A 20,151-nucleotide genomic window follows, 5' to 3' on the forward strand; every position below is an offset into this window, starting at 1 on the left:
ACCCAAGAAACTTGGGCACTGATCAGATAGGAAGGATAAGGGAGGGTAAGGGATCACCGCAAGGTTGTGAATGTCAATTATTATCATTAATTCTATCAAAACCATTCAACAAACACTTTGTTGAGACATTGTGTTAGGAGATCAACCAGCTCTCCGAGAGTGTCAGATAAGAGAAGTAAATGTACTCAGTCCACCCCATCCCAAGGTAAGGCAGAACCAAGGAAACAGAATTTTTTTGTTATTGCTGCTTCTGAGAAGGCAGCAAAAGGGAGAGAGAGAGAGAATAAGGGAAGTTCTCCCAGGTAAATCCCCCAAAATGGATATTATTTATATTTCTCAAAGGGTAAGACTTGCTCTGTGTCTATTTCATCACATACATTACCCCACCCCCCAGCCCCTAATTACTAGACAAATATCTATAACCCATTTATGTCTAATCAATCGATTTCCCTTTCTCATCCAATCAGTTCCAACTACCAACCCCAGCTTTGCCGACTCTGATCTCTTTGTATGCCCACCACTCACTACCCCAAACCTTGCCTTGGGGGCAGGGTGAATCACGAGACTATATCAGGAAGCAGTAAGAGGAAAAGGTTTTCTGGCTGACACCCCAGCTCCCCCATGTCAGGTTCTCTTTGCTGGAGAAAGCGTGGATCACCACCAGTTCCCCCAAAAAAACTTTTCCAGTTCTCTCATCCCTCCTCCTACTCACTTGTCCAATCAGGCTAATGCCTACAGTAAAGGAGGAAGACCAATTCTATAGATTCTGTAATTGTGCCCACCTGTAGACTCCCATCCAGATCTAGATTTTGGTTGGAATGGAACTGTAAAAAGAGCCTGAAATTTGGAGTCCTAGGTCCCGCATCTACTCCTTAATTACCTTTCTAAAGTCATTTTAAATTTCTTCCCTCTGTCTTCCAGTCAAGGTAGACAGCTCTGCCAGCATTTTGTTTACTCATCCTTTCCCTTTTGTACTGTCTCTGCTTATTTATTTATTTAATTGACTTATTATTTAATTGATATACTGTGGTGTCTCAGAACTAATTCGAATTGCTCTCGTTTCTAGTGTCACCCCATTGCCCAAGAGCCCCTCCTCGACCCCAAACACTCTGGGCTCACACAAACCAGGTTTGGTCCTGGCAACCTGACTACAGAGTAGTTAGTTTGTTTCTTAGACTATGCTGAATAAAGCTTAGGTGTAAATAATAACAATAACAACTAACATTTATATGGTATTTACTATGTGCCAAGCACTGAAGCAGACAGAGGTTAAGTGACTTGCCCAGAGTCACACATTTGTTAAGTGTCTGAGGCCAGATTTGAACTCAGGAAGACAAATCTTTTTTTAAAATTTATTTTTTATTAATTTATTTTGATTTATCAACAATCACTTCCACATGCTTTTGAGTTTAAAATTTTTCTCCCCCTTCCTCCCCACCACCCTCCCTAAGATGGTATGTATATATATACATACACACATTCTTATTAAACATATTTTCAGATTAGTGATGTGGTAAGTAAAAATTGGAACCAATAGGAGAAACCACCAGAAAGAGGAAACAAAACCCAACAGAAGAGAAAAAAAAAAAGCAAATAGTATGCTTCGATCTGCATTCAAATTCCATAGTTCTTTCTTTGGATGTGGATAGCATTTTCCATCACAAGGCCTCTGGAGATTTCTTAGATCCTTGTATTGATGGGAAGGTTTAAATTTACCAGTATTAGTCATTGCACAATGTGGATGTCATTGTGTACAACGTTCTTTTGGTTCTGCTCATTTCACTCAGCATCAGACCATACAAGTCTTTCCAGGTTTTTCTGAAGTCAGCCTGTTCATCATTTCTTATACCACAATAGTATCAGGAAGATAAATCTTCCTGACTCCAGGCCTGGTGCTCTATCCACTGTGCAACCCAGCTGTCTTTACTACATTATGGTATAAATATAACTTTTATGTGGGCTGGGAAACCAAAAAATTATGTGACTCTTTATTGTTGTGGTCTGAAATCAAACCCACAATATCTCCAAAGTATGCCTGTACTAACTTTGTGACCCTGGGCAAGTCACTTAATCTGTCTGTCTCCTTTCCTCAAGTATAAAATTGGGATCACAATAGCACTTACCTCCCACAGTTGTTGTAAAATCAAATGAGGTAATATCTGTAAAGTCAGTCAATAAGTATCTATTAAGCACCTGCTGAGTACCAGGGACTTGATAAATGCTAAGGACACAAAAAGCAAAGTGCCTGGTATTTAGTGGGTGCATAATAAATGCTTGTTCCCTCCTCTCCCCTTCTTACTGCAAAGGCATTCAGTGCATCAAGGATGGGTATCAAATAAGGGACAAGCGGACGTCCCCTACCACAGAAACTAAATAAGATCCAAAGAACGCCCAGGCTGAGTTAATACCTGCAAGAAAAATAAAATACTCAGACATCTCATCAGACTCATTAGCCTTTCCCAGAAGGTAGAAGCACTTTGTGGGTCTTCTGGACAAATGCTCCCCACTGACCTATGACCTGCACCAACTGAACAGCTCCAGTAGTATCAAGAAGGGGTAGATCTCCTGATTTGCCATGCAGTGCCTTTTGTCCTCCATCTGCAGGGAGCCTGTTTGGAAAGCCTCTTCTTCCAAAAAGCATACTGCCGAGCAAAGTCTCTAAATGACCATCTGATTCTTGAATTCAACACCTATCAATCTTTAGAACTCTCAAATTTAAGAACTTGCAAAACTCTGGGTTACCCATGTGGCAGCCCCAGGGCTGGAAACACCCATTCTCAAGATCACTGGTGTCTGGCCTTTGTTCAGAAGAGGAAATAGAAAGGCACATAATAACTTTAAACTAGAGGTCTAGAAACTCATCTCAGATTGGCCTGGGTAAGCATAGGCTACCTGCCACTTGTCCCCTACCAAGATGTCCTTTTCTGCTTCTGGAGGGAGGAAGAGAAATCTCCTCTAACCTGTCCCTATCTCTCACCTTGCAGTACTGGAAATTTAATAAAGAGAAAGCAGCAGAAGAAAAAGGGTAAAAATCATTTCACAGTTCTATAGACAGGGGGGTCAGCTCTTCTGATCTGAGTCTGTTCCCCTTATCTTTCAGCTGCCAATCATCTTGGAGGAAGCTCCAATGACTGGGAACCAATGGGACGAGTCCACTGTGTATTGTCTTAGCAAGGGATTGCAGGGGTGAGAAACCTGGGGCTTGGCAGCCCCACGTGGCCCTCAAATGCAGCCCTTTAAAGAGATTCAGTCAAAGGGCCACACTTCAGGACCTAGAGGGCCATATGTGGCCTTGAGGCCTCAGGTTAGGGTTTATGCCTTCTTCTGTGGGAAGTTCTCCTTTTCTCAAAAAGTTTCAAACTCTATAATTTCATCAAGGTGATTGTGGGACTCATCAAATAGATCTGAGGCTCTCCTGATTATATAAAGAAATGTGAACAGTTTTTAAAGTGGGGGGTGGGCAGGGAAGGTGTTGACTGGGAACTCCTGATCAACTAAGTCTTTCCCAACTCAATTGATAAAATAAATTATATAAGGGACAGGTAACAGAGAAAATGAGGTGTTCAGGGTTTGCCCCTTTCATCTTTGAGTGATGGCATTCACAACGTGCAAATCACATAAAACTTTGAGAGGCTCATTCCCTGAGGGACCTAGTACAAAGATACACAATATGGAACAGCCCGTGACCCACAGAAAGCATAAAAAGGTGTTTTCACTTCATTACTCAGTTGCGGCAACTTGAGTGCTATTATAGGAATTGGGGCTCATGGGAATACAGACCCATGGAATATCTTGAATGTGTGGTAGTTGTTACCCTAGAAAATACAACCCATGAATCCATGTGGGTTAAGGGGAACTAGACTGCAGAGGGTCCTCTGGGATTCTTCTTCTTGGATGCAAGAGTATTGACTAAGTTCAAGGGAGAAAAATTGGAACAGTTAGCATTATTTGAATTCAAACATATTTCCATTGGTCCAGAATTAATTAGTATATTTTACATGTTTAATTATGGTATAAATTTGAATATATGCAACCACTTCATAGGACCCATTATTTGGACTAATCAGGGGACCTCACTTTGTTGTTTTATTATTTTTCAGATTGTGATCGTACAGTCAGTTTTCTGGTATGTTTCCATTATAAGTTAGAACAGTTTTTCTTTGAGATGATTTTTGCATGTTTTACTGCTTAAGTAATGATTTCTGTTGTATTACTGTGTTCATTATGAGTACGGAAGCTGATGTGAGCAGTATGAATGTTGCAGCCCTCTGGGGCTTCATCCGCGTACTTCATTATCTCTACTTTTGAGCAATGGATGGAGTGTGGGCTTGGAGTCAGGAAGACCTGATTTCCTATCCTGCCTCAGACACTATGTGATCCCAGGAGACTTCTCTGTACTGTTTCTTCAGCTGTAAAATAAAGGAGTTGGATTTCATAGACTCTAAGGTCTCTTCCATCTCTGAATCTACAATCCTATGACCCCAGATATATGACTTATTATTGTATGTAGGTGTTATTAAGCACCTATTATAGGGGCAGCTAGGTGGTACAGTAGAGTGCTGGGCCTGGAATCAAGAAGACCTAAGTTCAAATCTGGCCTCAGACACTTAGTAGCTATGGGACCCTGGGCAAGTCACTTAACCCTGTTTGCCTTAGTTTTTCTCGTCTGGAAAACAAGCTGGAGGAGGAAATGGCAAACCACTTCAGTATCTTTGCCAAGAAAACCCCAAATGGGGTCATGAAGTGTTGGACACAACTGAAAGGACTCAACAACAAAAATGCTTATTCCTTCCCCCCTTGATATTTTCTTTATTTTCTGCTATTTTCACTTTTTTAATGTTCCATTGTCTTTGTGTTGGGTCGTATCTTTACATATACCATCATAGGTGGTAACATAAGAATTTTGTAAAATAGTGTTTGTATATTGAATTGCATAACAATATATTTTGTTGTTATTGTTCCATTGTGTGTCTGGCTTTCATGACCTCATGGACCATAGCACATCAATGCTTGTCCATGGGGTTTTCTTGGCAAAGATTCTGGAGTGGTTTGCCATTGCTCCCTCCAGTGGATTAAGGCACACAGAGGTTAAGTGATTTACCCAGGGTCGCACAGCTAGTACATGTCTGCAGCTGGATTTGAACTCAGGTCTTTGTGACTCCAGGTCCAGCTCTCTATCCACTGCACCACCTAGATGCCTCTAATTTGTTAGGGATAGCAAACTTTTAACTTGGAGGGGGCGTTGGTCAAGGGCTATCTGATCCGTTAAGTCCCCCAACTCACATGATGAAATTATAGGCTAGAGGGATAGATAATAGAGACAATAAGGTGTTAGTTTCAGACTTTTTGTAGTTGCATTCACAGCTTGGAAAGTATGTAAAACTTTGAGTGGTTCCCTCCCTGAGTTACCTACCTGCAGATTATAAAGGGTGAGAAATAGGGAGTGACCCACTCACAGCTTGCAAAGGAAGTGTAAATAAGTGTTTACACTTTGTTGTTCCTCTAGGAGCCATTAAAAAAAGCACACTAATTTGCTGGAATGATAGGGCAGCTGGCCAATGGACCGTTAAAAAGTCAGCCAGCTCCCGCAGACACAACACTCTCTCGAAGGAGTCTTTGGAGAGAAGAGGAGGTTAGTGAGTGGAGACTCATCTCTGGCAGTGAAGAAGAGAGCCAAGAGTGGAGGAAATTCCGGCTCTGGAGCGGGAATTATTCTTTGTCTTTTCCCTCGAACCTCTTCTGGAGTCTGGTGGAGAATGGGAAAGGGAAAAATGTATCTCTTGTCCCTCCTCCCCAACAGCAATGGCATCTGGCAGCATAGCAATTTGCCCAGCAAGAGATGCCCATCTAGCAGAGAGCAATTAATCAATCAATAAACATTTATTTAACAGCTATTATGTGCCAGGCACTGTGTTAAGCACCAGAGATACAAAAGAAAAAAAAAGGCAAAAAAATAGTCTCTGCCCTCAAAGACCTCACCATTTAATGGGGGAGACAAAGAGCAAACAAATACATACAAAGTAAGCTATATACAGGATAAATAGGATATAATTAAAAGAGGGGAGGCACTACAATTAAGAGGAGTTGGGAAAGGTTTCCTGTAAAAGATGGGATTTTAGCTGGAACTTAAAGGAAGCCAGGGAAGTCAAATGAGATAAGTGTAAAGCACTTAATACAGTGCCTGGCATATAGTGAGCACTATAGAAATGGTAGTTATTATCATTGTTATTATTATTTCTCAGTTCTTGGCCATACAGCAGTCAATGAAAACTAGGCTTAAGAGTCATTCCCGAACTGATAAATGGTCAAAGGACACGAACAGGCAGATTTTAAAGGAAGAAATCCAAATTATCAAAATCTACTAAAAAAAATCTTCTGATTCCCTAATAATTTGATAAATTAAAATTAAAGCCGCTCTGAGGTTCTACCTCATGCCCATCAGATTGACAAACAGGACAAAAAAGGAAAATGACAAACATAGGAGAAGCCACAAGAAAGTAAATCCATTAGTGCCCTGTTAGTGGAGCAGCGGACTAGTCCAGTCATTCTGGAAAAAGAAGTTACTAAACCATGCACATCCTTTGACCCAGTCCCGTCTCTACCTTCCAATTCATTCCAACAAGCATTTAGTAAATGTACTGTACTGTTGAGGATATGCAAAGACAATGCCAAAAACAGCCCCTGCCTTCCAGAAGCTTACATTCTATGGTCAGGGTACAGCATGTAAACAGAGAAGGCTATGGAAGAAAATCTGAGAACAATTACAATGAAAGAGACCGGGAAAGGTTTCCCACAGGAAGTGATACATGAGTTAAGTCTTGAAGGAAGCTAGGATTCTGAGAGATTGGCCTGGGAAGCAGCCTACTATGCAAAGACACGAAGGTGGCAAACGGAATTTAAAGAACAGCAAGTAAGCCAATTTGGCTGACGGTTCAGAGTGTATTAAGGGGAATGGTATGAAATAAACCTGGAAAGGTAAGCCGGAGATAAACTGTGAAGGGTTTCAAATCCTAAAGTGAGAAGTTTTTATTTTATTTTAAAGACAAAAAGGAGCCACTGAGATGTTTCTGGAGCAGAGGATCAACATGATCAAACTTCCTAAAGCATATTTTATCGACCATGTGGCCGAGGAATTGGAGAGGGGAGAGATCAGCAGTCAGGACCCCAACCCTCCAACCTCTTACAACAATGAGAAATGATGGAAAGCTGATCTGGAATGACAGCCCTATGAGCGAATAGAAGAGGAGAGATGTGAGCTATATCATGGAGGGAGAATCCCTAATCCCTGGCCACCAATTAGTCATAAGAAGCAAGGGAAAGAGAACAGTCAACCTTTTGAACCTGGCTCTGTAGCTTACTACCTGCAAAAAGAAAAATAAATGGAAGAAAATACAAACCAAGCAGACAGACCAGTTCATTTCTAGGGACCTGTTTCCTTATCTGAGGGGTAAAATTGTCATTTTTATTCTATTGGTTCTGCCTATTGATGAACAATTAATATTTCTCCAATTATTTAAATCTAAATTTATTTGTATAAAAAAATTTGTTTTATAATTTTGTATATATAATTCCTGGGTTTGTTTTGGCAGGTATACTCCCAGGTATTTCATACTGTCTAGAGTTATCTTAAATATGTTGTATACAGTAAGAGCAATTTTGTTTTAAGAACAACTTTGAGCAAATAAGTCATTTTGACTATTATAAATGCCCAAATTAACTACAAAGGTCATATGAAGGAAGATGCTATCTGCATCCAGAGAAAGAACTGACAAATAGAAGTAAATGTAGCATGATTTTACATATATATATATACACATATATATGTACGTATGTATGTATGTATGTACGTATTATGTATCTAATTGTCTAACAGTAGGTATCTCTGGGGGGAGGCAGAAAAAAAAGAAATTTACATGACTTTATTATATATGTAAAAGGAATAGCAAGTTGTACATAATAGATTTGCAGTTTCATGTGCAGTCATCTTTTTTTTATTATATTCTGCTATGAAAATGCTTGTTTTATTCCATAAATTAAAAAGAAAAGAAAGAAAAGAAAATGGAGGGGTTGGGCTATACCATCACTAAGGTACCTTTTAGCTCTAAATGTTTAATCGTATGAGAGACTTTGTAAGATCACAAGTTAGATTCTGGTATTCAGAAGAAGTCTTCTAGTCTCTGGAGCTTCTGGACTTGGAAGGCATGCCCTTCCTGGGAATATCCTGGAGACAGAGAAACCACTAGAGAGGAGGAAGACAAAGACTATAACCCACACTAGAGGCCCAGGGAAATGGTATGGGTGTGCTGGGGCCAGCTCCTACCAGCTGTCTCAGAAGAACTGACTGTTAAATTTTCAATGTGAGCATTTACACCTCAGAATTCAGTATATGCTACAAATCATGCCTTGGTTTACTGTCTTTGTTGATTGTCTCTAGATGTGATGGGGGAAATGTTAACGCAGATTAAACTTAAAAGTATGTCAGGCATACATTTGGTGGGGGAACCCATTGGTTTTTTTTCTTTATTTCTTCTTCTTTTTTTTTTTTTTGGAGGCAATCATAGTTAAATGATTTGCCCAGGGCCACACAGTTAATACATGTCTAAGGCTGGATTTGAACACGGGTCCTCCAGCCTCCAGAGTCCATTCTCTATCCATTGTACCACATAGCTGCCCCAGGACAATCTGTTAAACATTTATCAGCATACCCCTGAATGGGAGAGACCTCTACAGAAAACATTAAAAACAAAAGGAAATAAGGACCTATGGCATGGTAGAACATGCATTTAAGGAAGGAGAAATGTGATCAAATTGAGCAGTAAGATCAGGGTTGGGGAAACAAATGAAGGCCTTTTTCTAATGCTTTTCTTCCTCCTGCTTCTTGGGAACGCTGCTCAGGAGAGCCACCTGCTTACCTCTCCTATTCTCCCCACACCTCACTGCAACTTCTTACACCGTGTGTTTAATGCTTGTTTGTGTTTTTATGCTATTTGAAATTGACTTTATAGTAGATGTCAGTCAGATGATGATTTTATCTGTTTTATATGTTTTGCATAACTGCACATGTACAATCGACATCAAATTGCTTGCCTTCTCCAGAAGCAGGGAGGAAGGGAGAGAATTTGGAACTCGAAAATTTTTAAAACAAATGTTAGCTGTTTTCATACGTGATTGGAAGAAATAAAATACAAAAAGTTAAAAAGCAATAACAATAAATGGAACGGTCTGGAAAAAACAAACAAACAAAAAGGATAACGATTTTAGTCCAAACTAGTAAGTATAGAATTCAGTATTTAAATTGGGGAAGCTAGCCCCCAAAAGGGAGATTGTCCTTTACTCAGGCTGAAAGGGGGCTGAAGAATGCACTACGAAGAGGATTGCTTCAGGCTCGTTGGAACCCAGGGGGTGAGCTGAGCAGGAAGGAGAGTGTAGCAGTATGAGGTTGGTGTGTTTATTCTGCACACAGCAGCCAGCCAGCCACACACCTGGCTATGCTCTAAGAGTTGGTCATAACATTCCCTAAACTGGACATTCCATCTCCAGCCTCAGTACGTTGCACCAGCCATTCCCATGTCTGGAATGCATTCCCTCCTCACCTCCTCCTCTTAGGGTCCTCAGCTTCCTTCGAGGCTCGGCTGAAGTGCTATCTCCCTGAAGCTTTCTCTGTGTCTACACCCCCTCTCCAGACGGGAAAGCAAATGCTCTTTCCCTTCTCAAAACACCTTGTCTGAATTAAAGTTGTAATTCCCCTTCTCCCTATCCTCAGGGGCTATTTCATGTTTTTTTGTCTTTGTACTCCCAGAAAGAAGCAAAGAACATAGTAGGTGTTACTAATTTAATATTGAATTGAATGATGCAATTTGTGGAAAGTTGTTTATTTAATCTCCCTGGGGATCAGTTTCCCCAAATGTAAAATGAACAGGGTAAAAGGGATGATCTCTAAGATCCTCTCATTCTAACCACCCTCTCTCCCCACTTCCAAATGTCCTGGCTCAAGAACAAACATTCTGGTTAGGGAATGTGCAGTAGAGTGATGGCCAGGGCCAGCAGAACCTCCCCCAGGGCCCAGCTCCTCCTGGTACCGGGTGCAGGATTCAGCAAGGCCCCAGGAAATGAAATGTAAAGGCCGGAGGCCACAGTGCAGCAGCTATTACTTGCCTAGGGAACTATGCCAAGAATTTCAAAAGGACTCATTAGATTCCACAGCTCTAGGTCTCCTCTAAACACACCCACTCACACATGCCCTGACACCCACACAAACATACACTACACCCTGTCACTCACATAGACACACACACACACTCATACATTTGCACAAACAAACCTATAACTTGACACCTCTGCAAACACACACCCCCTTAAAACCTCCACACAGACCCACCCTTCCAGACTCAGAGATTTTTACATACATTCTGACCCCGACACAAACACTGACATATATATGCTCACACAAATAGGCTTACATTCCATAACTTACCTTGGCCCTCCTCAAGAGCTACCCTTCAGAGGAAATCAACTCTCTTCCCTACCTATCCCACCTTCCCCTCACCCCCCCCAAAAAAGACTACCTGGCTTTTTTACCTCCTTTTTGCACAGGTATTTAGTCACTGTCTATAGGTGTCACCCTACCCTTAATGACCAGGGCTCATGGGCCTTCCTCCTTCCTCCCTCCCTCTTCCCTGGCCCTGACCCATAGCCTTTTGCCTGCTCCATTAGCAAGGAGAAAAGGGGGCACTGGGCCACACCAGATCCAGGATATTACATAAGTGCGGAAACACTTATCACAGCCTCAGGCATTTGCTAGTTTTTCACATACTTGTCTGTCTCTCAATTCATTTCATCCTTACGCTACCACTGCAATATTCCCACTACAAAACTGGAGAAAGTGAGGCCTGAGAGGAATTCACCTGCCCAAGGATAACTAACAAGTTAGTGTTAGAAATTAGAGTAGGACCCTCAGGTACTGAAGGCTGTCGGGCTCTTTTAGAACGTGGAGTCCCCCTTTTTTTTGGTCAAATTACCAGAGTTTGCTTTCAGTTATAATGTCTGCAAGGGTTCATTAAAAACATAAAATCATGGACTTTAGAGATTAAAGGGACCTCAGAGATCATTTAATCCAATCCTTCATTTACAGATTAAGAAATTCAAGCAGAAGAGGTTAAGTGACTTGCCCAAAGTCACACAGATAATATTAGATCTAAGACCGGAACAGGAGGCTACACCCCATTCAACTCAAGCTCTTGGTCAAGCGTGTTTCTATAGTGAGAGTTGTGAATGTCTAGATAAGGAAAGAGAAAGGAGGGCTTCCTTCCAAATCCCCTGGAGAAGACTCCCAAAGACCAAAAAGATCTCCATTCCAGAAATTCTTCATCCCATTTGATCTGGCCCAAAGATCCAGTCTGTCAAGATCCCTGTAATCCAAGATGTTTACTATCTATTCCACACAGCATCCACAAACTAAGATAGCATGTCATCTTCTACATCTTTATTCAAGTCATCAATAAAAAATGTTAAATAGCATAGGGTTAATAAAGAGATCTCTGGCAGTCCACTAGCAAATTTCCAAGTTAACATGGATCCCTATACCTGGAACCTTCTCCCTCTTCATCTCTGCCTCCTGGCTTCCTTCAAGTCTCAACTAAAGTCTTCTGCAAAAAGCCCTTCCCAGTCCTCCTTTATTTTAGGGCCTTCTCTTGGACATTATCTATGTATCTTCTATATATCTTGCTTATACATAGTTGTTTGCTAACTGTCTCTTCTCTTTGCCCTCTATTTCCATTAGACTATGAGCTCCTTGAGAAAAAGGTCTGGGGTTTTTCCCTCTCTTTGTATCCTCAGCACTTAGCATAGTGCCTGGCACACAGTAGGTGCTTAATAAGTACTTATCACTTAACTTTGTGGGTTGAGAGGAAGTGAGAAGGCAAGGATAATACCAAGTTCACAAACCTGAGAGACTGGAAGATGGTTGTACTTTCAACAGAAATAGGTAAGTTTAGGAAATGGGAAGATTAGGGGGAAAGTTCAGTTTGGGATACAAGTTTAAGATATCTCAAGAACAGATAGTTTGAAATGTCCAGAAGGCAATTGGTGATGTGAGACTGAAGCTGAAGTATTCACAAACCATCCCTTTAATTCACTCTCAAATTTTGCCAGGAATCAAAGTCAAGTTCACACAGTGGGTCTGCAAACTCAATGGCTTCCTTTTAAAAAATAAGGACAAAACTTGCCTCTTCCTCAATCCTGTGGTACATCTCTCATCTTCTGCAGTCTCTCAAAGATCATTGATAGTGGCCAAGCAATCACATCAAACAGTTCTTTTAGTATCCAGGCATAGAGTTCTTCTGGGTCTAGTGACTTGATCTTATCAATGGCAGTTAGTTATTCTCTATTCCCTACTTAGTCTAGGGATTGACCACCAAATAGCCATTTTTGTTCTAGACTTTCCAGATCGGAGATTGTTCTCCTCGGGAGAGAATATACAGAAGCAGTAGCTCTACCTTCTCTCAATTATCACCATCTCTCCACCTCCAGTAGTAGATGCTGTCTTTTCATTGATTCTTCTCTTTTCCTTCAATGTAGCTTTTAAAAAATTCATTCTTTTGCTTTTCTAATTTTTTTTTCTCATTTGCCTCAACTCATTCTGTGATGTTACAATGCTGATAATTTTCTCACATGACCATCTCAGGATTTTGTATTCATCCTTCATTTGTCTTTGCTTTCTTGTATATATCACGGAATCATGCTGCTTGAGTCCACTAACATCTATCTTATCTACGGCCAATTAGACCCTAAGTATACTAAAACAATCCTTCTACCACTCCTTAAACAAGCCACTAGCCCACTCTCCACAATGGCTGTTCAAAGCTTTTTGTCCCTCCTTCAGCATCCCAACCCAACCCTCTCAGCTTGAGGATCTCACCCCCTACAATATATGTTTTTTAAAAACAGCCCATTGGCCAACATCTCCCACTTTCCTCTTCTCCCCATCTCATATCACTCAGTTTTTTCCCTATTCCCAACCAAGGGAAAACCCCTCTACAAGTACCAATGATCCCATCCCCTCCCATCCTCACCAGCCGATTTCCTGCTCTATCATCCCCATTCTCTCCCTGATCTTCAGTCTCTTAATCTCTACTGGCCCTTTCCCTGCTGCCTACAAACACATCCTTGTCTTCCTTATCTTTAAAAAAATCAAACCTCCAATAATCCAATCATCCCACTGGTCACTGTCCTATGCCTTTCCTCCCCTTTGTGGCTAAACTCCTTGAGAAATTGACCGACACTAGGTGCCTAAACTTCTCCTCTCGCTCTCTTCCAACGCTCTGCAATCTGGCTTCCAACCTCATTATTCAACTGTATCTGCTCTCTCCAAAATCACCAATGATCAATGATTCTCTCTCTCTCAATGGCCAAATCCAATGGCCTTTTCTCAGTCATCATCCTTCTTCACCCCTCTGAAGCATTTGACACTATTGATTTCATTCTCCTCCCAGAGATTCTCTCCTCTCTAATTTTTCCTAAAACTTCTCTCTCCTGGTTCTCCTCCTATATGTCTGCTCCTTCTCCATCAACTTCATTATATCTAACAACTAGTTGTGAGTATCTCTAAAAGCTCTGTCCTGGTCCCTCTTCTCTTTTCCCTCTATATTATCTCACACGGAGAGCTCATAAGCTCCCATGGGTTCAGTTATCATATCTATACAGATAGTTCTGATCTATATATTTGTCCTGGTCCCCCTGGTACAGTTCCATATTAACAGCTGCCTTTTGGACAACGCCAATTGGATATCCCATGGGCAGTTCAAACTCAACGTGCCCAAAACAGTCTTTCCTACAAAAAAACCATCCCCTCATCCCAACTTTCCTCTCACAGTTAAGAGCACTTTCACCCTCCCAGTTACCCAGGTGATGAAGTTAGCATCATCCTCCACTCCCCATTCTCACCCACCCTACATGTATTGCCATATACATTCCTAAGGAACCTCTATGCTCTTCAGGTTTCATCCTCCTCCCACCCTCCCCCCATAAAAATCTCTGTAAGACCTTGATCTCTGTCTTCTAAGATTAATTGGCACAAACATTATTGTACAAGGGCTAGAGTACCCTACCTCTGCCCCCACCAGCCCTCTTTTCTTTCTCATATATCATGGACTTCCAGGGCCTTTGAGCCCACACTGCCCAGAACAGGAGCAGAGATGGACGTAAGGAAGGTGATATAGGGAGGGTGACAACGATTTGTTCAAGGGGGCAGGTGGTATTTACTTAGCACTCCTGTGTCTCCTGGAGGCTGAGCCTCCTTACCAGAGCCACGAGCTCAGCTCTACTCTGAGGTGACTGCCCTAGGAGGAGGGAGATAAGCCAGCAGGTCTCAGCCCCAGCCCGCCACCTCCCCCTACTTCAGCAAGCTCTCTAGTGGTTAAAAATAGACTTCAAATGGTAGGCAAAGTCTCCCTCCCAGCTGGACCAGGCTCCATGACCTCTGGAATGGGACAGGAAGAGGAATGTCACAGGAGCAAACTCTCCAAAGATTCTGTTTCCCTCCTTCCCCGGGAGAAAAAATCTAAACTATTTCCTAAAAGGAGACCTACTCAAACTAAATCTAACATTTTGTCTATCTTTGGGAGATTTTCTCATTGTCACAGAAATTTGTAATAGTTAGGATACTATATCCCAGTTCTCACTAACCTTATGTGTGACCATTGGCAAATTGCCTAACCTCTCTGAGCCTCAGTTTCTATATCTACAAAGTTGGGATAATAACACTTTTACTACCAACCTGAGAGGGTTCAATTAAGCAAATAGGATTTATTAAGCACGTACTTTGTGCCAGACCCTGGGAATTCAAACACAAAAGTTAAATTATTCCTGACCTCAAAAAGATTGTATTCAACTGGGGACAGTGGTAGTGGAGTGGAGCCAGCTTGAAACAGCCTCAGAAAGTCAACTGGCACATTTTCAGTGGTACAGTGGATAGAGTGCCAGACTCATATCCCTGAGTTCAAATCCAGCCTCAAACACTTACCAGCTGTGTGACCCTGGGCAAGTCACTTAACTCTATTTGTCTCAGTTTCCTCATTTGTAAAATGATCTGGAAAAGGAAATGGTGAACCGCTCCAGTATCCTTGCCAAGAAAACCCCAAATGGGGTTATGAAGAGTCAGACACAACTGAACAACCACACATTTTCAATGTGAGCACTCACACCCCAGAAATCAGCAAACCACAAATCAAGGATTGATTATTGTTTTGTTGATAGTCTAGACTTAAGAAGGTGATGGAGAGAATGCCAATAATTCTGGTTAAACTTGAAAATATATTGGGCATACATTCCCCCTTCCCCCGCCCCTGCCAAGAGCTGGTTGTTAAACATTGACTAGCACATCCCTCATTGAACAAGTCAATAGGCACATATAGGCATTCACAAAATATATACAACATATGAATGTAAAGTAATTAGGGGTGGGGGAGGCACTAGCAGCTGGGAGTGATCAGGAAAGGCCAATAATCACTAATGGCTGAGACCTGGCATTGTGTTGTTTATATAAATAATCCCATAGGCTTAAGGTTCAGAGGGAAATTCTTGGCCATCAAGCCCATGTACAGAGATTGCCGACCTTTATGATTCTGCGGTATATCAAAGCTGTGACTTTGTATAAAGTGAACTATCTCAACAGCTATCTCTATTATAGCAATGAAAGGTCCAAGGTTGAACCCTTAGAAGCGACAGCAGAGACTACAAAACACACACAACTCAGAAAGTGATTATTGCTATTCCCCAAAAGGGTTTTTAGCAGAACGTCCAAGCACTTCTGCATCGCCTCCCCTAGAGTGATATTAGCCCACCTACAAGGGAAAGGCTAGAAGGGTCTCAGTGACCAGGTGTTCCATTTCTTCTTGCCCACCGAAGGAGGTGACACTCTTCATTTGTGTAAGGAATGGGTCGTTAGGGGGAAGGCTGGAAGATGTAGGGCTAGAAGGCCTCTCAGAAGCATCTAACCAGACCTCCAATTTAACAGGAACGAGGGTGGGCCAGAGAGGTTAAGTCGTACAAGCGGTAAGTGAGAGTTGGATTTTGAACCCAAGTCTTCTGACTCCAGATTCAGGGCTCTATCCACCGTGAGAAAAAGTATTTTGTATCCTGGCTCTTTGCTGAGTGAGTGTGTGATCTATATTTCCCCTCTCCTGGCCTCAGTTTATTAATCTTTTACAAGGAGGGGTAGAGGTTATCTTAAACAGGAGTTCTTAGCCTGGGGTCCACAGACTCCCAAAGGGTAGGTAAATAGATTACAATGGGACTGTGAGCTTGGATGGGAAAAACTGCATCTTTATTTCAGTATAAATGGTTTCCTTTGTAATCCTAGGCATTTTATGTTTTTGACAACAATATTCTGAGAAGAGGTCTCACCAAACTGGTAAGATGAAGAGGTTGAGAACCCTTATTCTAAATGGTCTCAGCTGTAGCCCTAATACCTTCTCTCTGCTCTCCTCATGAACACCAAGGAGAAGTGAAGGGAAAAAAACCAGGGGAGCAGGACAGCTAAAGAGATCTGAGACTCAAGCCGTCTTTCTTTCCACACACCTCTTCACAGCTGTCCTCAGCTACACATAAATGTGTGTGTTGAGGGAGGGAGAGAGGTAAGGCCTGAGAAGCACGTGAGATTTGCCCAGCCAGGCTTCTATGCCCCCTTAGCCCTGCCCTGACTGAACTCCATTTACAGTTTATGATTTCTTACATCACACTATGTTGGACTGCCATCATCAGGGCCAAAACTTGATTTGGGGCCTTGAAGCTGAAGTTCGTAGTGATTTCAGTTCAATTCAATCAGCATTTATTATTGATAAATCATTAACAACAATAAGCCCTTCAAATTTATACACAGCGCTTTTGACTTTTTTTTCAAAGGGCCAACATATTGTTTCATTTTCATAGAGGCATATATCTAGAACCAGGAGCGATCTTTGAGATCATGTAATCCAACGCTCATTTGACAAACAAAGGAAACTGATGTCCATGGAGGTGAAATTAATTTCTCACACAGAAAAAAAAAAAAAGACGATGATCTCTTTTGACTGCTAATTGTAGGGTCCATGGGCTAAAATTCCTGAGGTCATTTGGTGAGACTGGAAAGTTTCCCCCTACCACTCTAAGAAGAACTTCAGGAAAATAGCCCTCACCCAGCTTGGGGAAGGGATTGAGTTTGGGTGGTGGAGTCCAAGCGCCCCAAACTCCTTCCCTCCCTCCTTTCTGTCTCTCCTCTTTCCCTCCCTCTCTCGACAGAATCCTCAGGTACAAAGGTTCCGAAGGCTTATCTGTTGGTAGAACATTAAGCTGTGTCATCACCGGACTGGATTGTTCCTCCCTCCCCTTCTCTCCAGCCTCCCATGGCTGTTTCTTCCTACACATTAAACAACAAACCTAATGATACAAAGTAAAACCAGAGAAAGAGGTGGTATGGTCCATTATCCAGTGACCAAATAAAAACCTCCACTGAGATTTGATACTCTCCCATTGCACTGGGGGGTAGGGGCCATGAGAAAGTCTAAACCAGAAATCAAGAGATCTGACTCCAACCTATGTGACCTTGAATTCTCTAGGCCTCAGTTTCCACATCCATCAAAGGAAGGGCTCAGCATGGCATCATTGAAAAAGAATTTGGAGTCAGAGGACCTGGCTTCAAATTCTATTTGTCTCTTACTATCTGTGTGACTTTGGGCAAGTCATTTTACCTCTGGACCTCAGTTTCCTTGTCTGCAAAATGAGGAGGTTAGAAGACATGACCTCTAAGGTCCCTTCCAGCTCCAATTTCAAATTATTGCTAGATGACCCCAAGGTCTCCTGTAGATGTTGAGTTTCTGTTCCTAAGAATGACCACTTCTGATTGTCCTAGAAGTGTGTCCTTCCAAGGCAGAGAGACTCTTTATATGGAAAGAAAGACGTGGAGCTGTATCCTGACTCTGACCCTCACTAGCTCTACGACCAGGAGCAGGTCACTTAACCATGGGCAAGTCTTCAGACAAAAAGTCATTCTCTCCTCTGTACCACCCACTCATTCTCCAGACTTCAGTTCCTCCTCTGTAAAATGGGGGGAACGGTAAAGGCTTTTTCTCAGGGTTGTTATAAGAAAAGTGCTTTGTAGACTTTAGAAGATTGTATTTGCTATGTAGAGTCCCCCTTATTGTGGTGTCTAGAGTTTGGTGAATGTCCGTATTTCTCCCACCTCTCAAGAGCTCCATCCTTTTCATGATTTTATCCATTTTAATCCAATCATCCTTTCTTTCTTGACTGTCCTCACCAATGCATCCTCTCAAACCCCCCTTCCCTGGAAATAATGCCCCAGAACCCTGAGTCGGCATCATCACACGAAGGGGCTGCTGGGAGATTACAAGGCTACCACACTAATTTAGGCCAGTCTGTTCACACTTCACTGGACAAAAGTGCTCCACCCTCACCCCACACCCCTGCTCAGTTTCTCTGACGACTGTCTATGGAGCGCTCCACTCTGCCTCCTTGCTCTTAAGGAGGGGGCACACACTCACGAGGAAGGGGGGAGAAGGCTAGGCTCTGCCAATCCCATTAAAGATTATTCTCTGGCAGGTGTGTGTTGGGGTGGGGTGGGGGGGCATTGTCCAGCTCAGGCTGGGGTCTGAGGCAGTTGACTTTATTGCTGGGCATAAAGGATAATCATTGACCACAACCATGCCGCCTTGAGCGTCAGCACCCCAGCCCCCCCCCCCAGGCCATCTCTGCCAACTCCTAGATTACTTTACAGTCACATAAAAGGGACCTGGGGCTGGCCCCGGGGACTTTGTTCTCCCCAGTAGGGGAGAGGGGGAGGGGACCTTCCTTGGTGACTGGCCTTGTCTTAAAATATTTACTCAGCCCAGAAAGGACTCCTATCTTTTATTGACCAGCAAGCAGAGACAATCGCAGCAAAACCAGGCCTTCTCCCCTGGTCAAGCCCTCTGCCAGGTCAGCAACACAGAGAAAGACTCAAACCACCCATCCTTCCTCCTCCTGCCTCCCCACTCTCAAGACAAACTGGCAGTACAGGTGGGACCCTGGGAAGAGGAGGCTTACTGTGGGTTTACAAGGCTTATGAAGGAAACTCGGAGGAATATGACACAACTTCAGCAGCTTCCCATTTCCTGCTACTAGCCTGGCATCAAGGCCCTACTTACTATTCTACTCTTATCCAAACCAGATGAAAGAAGAATGTCTTAGGGTATAGAGCACTCCTTGTATATAAGATTTCTGTGCCCTTAAATAGCGGGGTGACCTTATAGTAATCACAGCCTCTATGGGCTTCCCTCTTCTCTTCTGCAAAGTGAAGAGACTGGACCGGACAATCCCTGAGGGGCCTTCCTGCTCTAATGTTCTGGGATCTCATGTCTTCCTTCAGCTCCAGCCTAGGTGGGCATCTCAATGACCCTTCTGATTAATGCCCCCTCTGTTTCACTGCTTATAATGGCTCCCTGTCATGAAATACCCCCCCGACTCCTGTGTCTATCCAGATCCTACCCCTCCCTCGGGACCCAGCTTAATTAAGCAGAGAAACCCACCCCCAACACTGCTCTCTCCTTCTGAAGGCCAGGATATCCAGAGCAGAGCCAGCAGAGGCAGAACGGGCCTGAGAAGTCTTCTGGTCCACCCCTTCATTTCACAGATCTCTGAGGATCAGAGACTTACCCAGATTCACAGATAGTGAGTGTCAAAGGCAGGATTTGAGCCTGGGGCCTCAGACATCAAGTCATCCTTCCTCTGCACACCCACTCATTCAGAACTTAGCACAGGTTGCCTTCAGACATCTCTGTACTGTTTTTGACTTGTCAGTACCAGGACGTCTCCACTTCCCTTTCTCCAAGTAGATAATAAGCCACTTGACAGCAGGGACTTCCTTTTAGCTCCCCTTGGGGCTCACCCAGGGATGAGCACACACCCTATCAATAAAAATATGTGGATTAAATGAGTAATTGTTAAGAAGTGTAGAGTACTGGAAAGAGCATTGGACCTGAGTTCAGAAGAAAACCCGAGTTCAAGTACTGTCCCTGACACTGGCTGTGTGGGTGTGGGCCGGCCACTAAACCTCTCTCGAGCCTCAGTCTCCTCTTCTGTGAAATGGGAATAACACACTATCTCACAAGATTGTTGTGAAGA

General features: G+C 42.7%; 1 long non-coding RNA gene across 1 annotated transcript in view; it reads right to left on the reverse strand.

Moving 5' to 3' along the window:
* LOC110218512 (uncharacterized) overlaps positions 1-19,847 on the reverse strand; it is a 44,014-nt gene extending 24,167 nt beyond the window's left edge. The window contains exon 1 of the long non-coding RNA XR_013484557.1: positions 19,684-19,847. This is a non-coding gene — a long non-coding RNA (uncharacterized LOC110218512). The remainder of the gene's footprint in view (positions 1-19,683) is intronic.
* Positions 19,848-20,151: the final 304 nt, after the last annotated feature.

Source organism: Phascolarctos cinereus, unplaced genomic scaffold, assembly GCF_003287225.1.
Source record: "Phascolarctos cinereus isolate Bilbo 61053 unplaced genomic scaffold, phaCin_HiC Scaffold_2;HRSCAF=192, whole genome shotgun sequence".
Lineage (NCBI taxonomy): Eukaryota > Metazoa > Chordata > Mammalia > Diprotodontia > Phascolarctidae > Phascolarctos > Phascolarctos cinereus.